This window comes from Austrofundulus limnaeus, unplaced genomic scaffold (genome assembly GCF_001266775.1).
Source record: "Austrofundulus limnaeus strain Quisiro unplaced genomic scaffold, Austrofundulus_limnaeus-1.0 Scaffold491, whole genome shotgun sequence".
NCBI classification, from domain to species: Eukaryota; Metazoa; Chordata; class Actinopteri; order Cyprinodontiformes; family Rivulidae; genus Austrofundulus; species Austrofundulus limnaeus.
Window position 1 is genome coordinate 134,109 of NW_013952893.1, and position 6,463 is coordinate 140,571.

A 6,463-nucleotide genomic window follows, 5' to 3' on the forward strand; every position below is an offset into this window, starting at 1 on the left:
TTTAATAAGTTGTAATAAAAAGCTTACAAACACTACTATTTTCTTTAATTGTGTAACTAAAAAGTACCTCTTAGTGTTTTCAAAATAGTTTTCAAAATAGTTTGTAACAAAAAGCTTACAAAGGCTACTGTTTCTTTTTTTAAATGTGTAACTAAAATGTACCTCTTAGTGTTTTCAAATTTAATAAACAAATTGTAACAAAGCTTACAACGTTTTGTTGTTGTTTTTTCATTCTCTCTCTCTCTCAATTTGAAAGTAAATAGTTTTCAAAAATAATAAAACTCTCTCTCATAAGAAAATATTAAAAGATGCATGTTGTTTTTATAACTAGTCATTTTCTGTCAGACTCATTCATGAGGGGACATGATGGAAGAACAGAAAATCCTAGAAAAAATTTATTACGCTCCTGATAACCCAGGTAGTTTTGGAGGAATTCATTGGTTACAATCTGCTGTCAAAGATCAAACTAATGTGGATATTGATTCTGATAAAATTAAAACATTTTTGAGAAGTCAAGATGCATATACTCTACATAAACCTGCCAGGATACATTTCCCCAGGAATAAAGTGTTTACCTCTGCGCCTCTCAGACAATTTCAGGCAGATTTGTGTGACATGAACAGCCTTTCAGAATTCAATGATGGATACAGATTTTTATTAACTGTAATAGATGTATTCTCCAAGCGTGCTTAAGTAAGACTTCTAAAAAATAAAACAGCTACTCAAGTTACCAGGGCTATGGAATCTGTTTTCACAGAAAGCAGAATCCCTAGAAAACTTCAAACGGATGCWGGAACTGAATTTTTTAATAAGAAATTTCAGAGTTTAATGGATAAACACAAAGTGGTTCATTTCTACACATTCAGCGATGTCAAGGCTTCTGTTATCGAGCATTTTAACAGGACGCTGAAAACCAGAATGTGGAAATTTTTTACAGCTGGAAACACCTTGCTTTATGTGGACACTCTTCAGGACTTTGTAAAAAGTTACGAGTCTTTTCATTCAAGCATTAAAATGCGTCCAGTAGATGTATCAGATGATAACAAATTGCAAGTTTTACACAATTTGTACGGAGCTGTTAAACGGGTTAAAAGCAAATTTAATCTCAAGAAAGGTGATCACGTAAGAATCTCAAAACTACGCAGTGTTTTTGATAAGAAATACCAACAAAGTTTCACTGATGAAATATTTACAATCTCTGAATGCCTCTATCAAAATCCAGCTGTTTACAAAATTATAGACTTTGATGGCGAAAAAATAAAAGGCTCTTTCCATGAACAAGAGTTGCAAAAGATCGAAATAGACCGTGAGAGAGTGTACCAGGTGGATAAAGTGTTGAAAAAACGCATGTTCAGAGGTGAACTACAGGTTCTGGTCAGTTGGAAAAATTGGCCAGACAAGTTTGATTCATGGATTAAAGCCAGCGAACTACAGCGCGTATGAAAAACATAAACAAACAACGTGACTGCCATTCACAAACATAAGTACGTCAACCAGCGTCGCACGTAAAAAAAACTACGTTTCCTCCATACATAAACGTCATCACATCAACTTACGTGGCACGTAAAAACCTACGTTGCCACCGTTCATAAACGTCATCACGTCAGCCTACGCCACGCACATAAAAACCTACGTATCGTTATTCACAAACGTTAGTACGCTTACGCACCGTGGGAGATAAACATGGGATATCCTACACATGGATTTTACGTGACACTTCCTTCGAATTCGAACGCAGGGACCTTTGAAAATAAAACATCGGATTTTATCGTGCATTTAGCAAAAACTATCGAATTATCAGGAGAGTGGGAAGTCGGTCTTTGCGAGATCATTTATCCTCACACGTGGTACAATCTTCCCAGCTCAGGGTGTTACTTGGAACTCAGAAAATTCACGCAGCCTTATGACACGAATAAAGAGGAATCAGTTATTATTTCTTTAAAACTGAGCGAAGGTGGAAGTTTCAAAAGTATTCAAGACTTGGTCAAACAGATTACAAGTGCATTACACGAGTACACGTCGACAGTGGATCTGTCTTTTAATACTATTACACAAAAAGTGGAATTTAAAGGTCAAGGTCAATATCAAATCAGATTACAGCCCCCGTTGTGTTATCTGATAGGACTGGACCCATCACAGTGGTTTACATTATCCAAAGGACCGGCCACGTATCAAACAGATCTACATGCTGGAAATTATAATTTATTTATTTACTCAGACATAATCGAGTATCATGCTGTAGGTGACTCTTTTGCATCCCTTCTGGGTGTGGTTGAAGTGAAAGGTGCATTTGGGGACATCATCTCAATCAGATATAACCCGATACATTACGTTCAGGTTTCAAAAAGGTTTATAAACTCAGTACAAGTTCAAATAAAAACAGAACAGAACCGCTGTGTGGACTTTGCATGTGGCAAAGCTATAATTAAATTACACTTTAGACCAATCTCATCCTCCACGTAGGCAAGACATCGCTCTGCGAACGCAAATATTTTAAAAATAAATTATTTAAAATACAAATGGAGGATCCTAACCGTTTTATTCAGTATTATGTAACCCAGGCGGGGGGTAGTTTGCCAGGTTTCAGAGGTACTCCTGCATATTACGGACGGGGGATAGGTTCTCTGTTTTCCAGGCTTTTCCGTTTTGTCACCCCTCTGATACGCAGAGGATTCTCCATCGTTAAGCCACACTTGCGCAAAGCTGCTATGGGGATAGCTTCTGACGTAATCGGGAGGGCTGCTAACAGGTTGAAACGGGCTTTAAATGGTGATGATGAGGATCCGGGAGAGCAAGATGGGTCAGGATTAATGGTCCTTTCGAAACGAGGAAAAAAGAGTCCTCCTGGGCAGCGAATCTGGTCAGTTAAAAAGGATACCTCAAAAAGAAAAAAATCAGTTAAAACGAACAAGCCGCGGAAGAAGACCAAGAAAAAGAAGAAGACGCGCCTGCCACAGCAACCTTGCGAATCTGATATATTTTAAAGAAACGAGAGAGCGAGAGAGAGAGAGAGAGAGAGAGAGAGAGGGGGGGGGGGGRWAATAATCACGAGTCTGGTGCATAGAAAATCTTCAGAATGCGCGTTATCAAAATTGGATCTGTTCACAGCTCCAATGACGCAATTTTCTATATTAGAAAAAACATACTCTGAATTGTTACCGATAGCCGCGTTAACGGACTTGTCTCTGGTTGAATTTTTTATCCCTGGAGATTCTGAACGATATACAGATTTGAATAGCACTCTTCTTTATTTACGGATTAAAGTGACGAACGCTGATGGAACAGATCTGGCTAACGATGAGCAAGTGGATCCTATCAATTATCTTTTAAATACCATGTTTAGCCAAGTTGATGTGACATTCGGAGATCGATTATTTATCAATCCAGTGCAACTCACCCGTACAGATCAATATTAGAGACTATTATTTATTATTCATCAAGCAGTCTGAAAAGTCAATTTTCTGCAGGGCTTTTTTATAAAGACACACCTGGAACACTGGAAAGTTTGGACCCTGCAGGACGCAACGAAGGATTCAAAAAAAAGAAATTCCATCACTGCACATTAATAAGAGGGTTTTTAAATAACACAATATAATTTGAATTCAAACTGATTGTCCAGCTGTGTTTACCCTGTTGAAAAATGTTTTGCGTAAGAAAAAATACGTTCATATTTCTATGATGACGATACTGTGTAAATATTTTAACAACTTCCAAATTATCCGTTGCCTGGAATATACAGTAACATCGTCTAAAATCACTAAAAGTGATTTATTAAAAGGAAATAATACAGGATCTTCAAAAGAATCAGGCAAATCTTTGATAAATTTAATGTTTTTATTCATTTTCATCAAATCATCAAAAATAGACTGATATGTGTCGTACACCCATACAATATTTTCAGGCACATTATTTAAAATACTCTGACAATTTTCTAAGATGTTTTTTACAAAAATCCGCTGGGCCCTGCTAGAATGCAGCTGAACGTGGCCTTCAGTCGGGGGTCAAATTCCACCTGTTCCACCTGCATAAGTGACATTTTTGTACATCAATAACCAAAAGGCAAGGTTGTTCCGTTACTAAATAATCTACGTTTATTGTAAACTACTTTGAACATTTTTTTAAAATTTGAAGTTTTGAGCAGAAAACCTCTCTTGTCACGTGTTATGTTCTGCTGTGGAATTTCAACATGACAGCCTTCTTCTCCAGCCAGAAACCCCTCAACAAGCTGACTGATTCCGTCAAAATTGTCTTTTGTGCAGGATTCACGAGTCTGTGTGATGCCCTTGATGCGTAATTCCCTTGTCTCGTTTTGTATGCGTATGATTTTGGACCTGTAGATGCAAATTCTTGGATTGAATCTCCTGGGGAGAGTTCACTCGTAAGATCGCCTAAATAATTTCCCACCGGTAACGTTTCTTCACCCGGTTTTGTGGTGTAAATAAGCGAATCAGTGTCCATGTACAAGACGCGCGCTCCTAATTTCTGGAGAGGTTTCAGCAGTTTGAGACGCGCGTGTGCAGTGGTGAACCCAGCAATGGAAACGTTGTCTGTTCTATTTGGAGGAGAAATGCAGCGTTTATTAAAACTCCACTGGATCAGGACCGCTTCGGTGTTCAGAAAGTGAAAATAGGAGACTTTATATTTTGCTGAAAACAGAAAGTCAAACAGCTGATCGGGTTCTTTCACAATCACTGTCTGTGTCTGATTGCTCCGTTGTGCAAACTTTCCCCAGAAGCTATTTAAACATAATTTTACAACCTGCCTTCTCGCCGGGTTCTGTTGAATTTTTTCACGGTCCAGCTGAATGCCCTGGTGCGTGAAATAATTGCAAATGTATTTCTCTTTACCCTCCTCGTCCGTTACTTCCGGGGGGAATCCGCTGCTTTCTTGTTTGTTTTTCAGAAATCGATTAATATAATCGATGAAGAGTTTGTCACTCTTTTGCTCAAAATGCCAGACCTGTGTAATCTTTATCACTCTGTAGCCAGCGGTCAGAGAGGCGTTAAACTCCACTGTTGTCCAGATACCTGTGAGCGCTCTGTCCTACTGGCTGTGAAAACAGGATGTGCGCTGATTGTTTGTCTCGGCGCAAGTTCGACAGAGGGTGAACACCAGCTTGCTGCGCGAGCTTTTAAATGGGAGGACCGGGAAAAACAATTTTCTCGGTGGCTCTACCGTCGCTTTGATGAACCCGAAATAGTTTTCAGGTTCATCAAAATCTCTGTAAATTATTTTAGGGTGTCCTAATGGATAAACCCCCTCAGTGTTCACGCTGGGATGCAGTGAACAGAAGTCCACGTATTCCACCGTTTCATCAGGCCGCGCGCTGAAAAGCAGCCTGACCGCGCAGGTGCGTCCCCCGTATAAAGCATCGTGAGGACGTAACTGTTCGGGCGCATTGTAATTCTGTAGGAACTGACCGAGTGCAGGGTCTTCTTTTTCCATATTTTCCCACTCGTGTTCCCAGATTACTTCCACATTTAATTTGTGATCGTTTTTTAAAGCGCACAGTTTCTCGTTCGTGGCTTCATAGATCGTTTCGAACGGAACGCGTCTTTACGGACACTCGGACTGAGGAGCAAAACATTTTGGACACCCGTGGAAAAAACACCCCAGGAATTCAAAGGCCTTGTGCACCTCAGCCACCTGCGCAAAACCATCCACAAAGTACTTTCCCACTTTTTTCTCTCCAGCATTAAGCGCGTGAGCAATATGTATTTTTCTACTGTACGCGATCCACTCCAGCCACTGAATGGATGCGTTAGAAAATGTCTTATGATGTGTGTAGTCCGTGGGGCTAGGAATGGCAAGAGTGTTAGGCTTCAGAAAGTTGCTCTGATAAACTCTGATGCAAGCTGACGCTATTGTTATTTGTTTAAAAGGATCCACTCCCGTTTCATCAAAAAACTGCTGTCTAAATTTAAAACAGCCTTTCAGGAGAATGTCCACATCATTTTTATAATAAAATATGGACTCTTTTTCAAAATGGAATGTTTTCTGACTGGCTTCAGCGTACCAAGCGTTGAACTTTTCAACCTGTGCGGGAGGCATTTTATCCACWTCATAATAGGACGCGGCCGGAAACATTCCTATATAGTTTAAATGCTCCAGAGAGGAGAATTTGTGCGGAAAATAACCTTTTGAACAGTCGGGGAAACCCAGCGTTTGAGGAAAAGCGCTCAGTCTCATTGTCAGGAAAGATAGGCTGTCCTGAAATCTCAAATTGTAATCAGGATCTGTAAAGCACAGAACCTTGGAACCTTGCATAATTATGTTCGGCATGATACTGAGCTCTGTCATGCAGCTGAGTATGATGTATGAATCAAAACCACGCGCGTTGTGTGCAATAAATGTGTATCCGGTGTACAGAGGCCTTCGAAATTTTAACAGAAAGTCTCTCACGTAGTCCAGCCCGTACGAAAACCAAACGGACCCTGACAAGCTCTTTGTGCACACCAGAAAT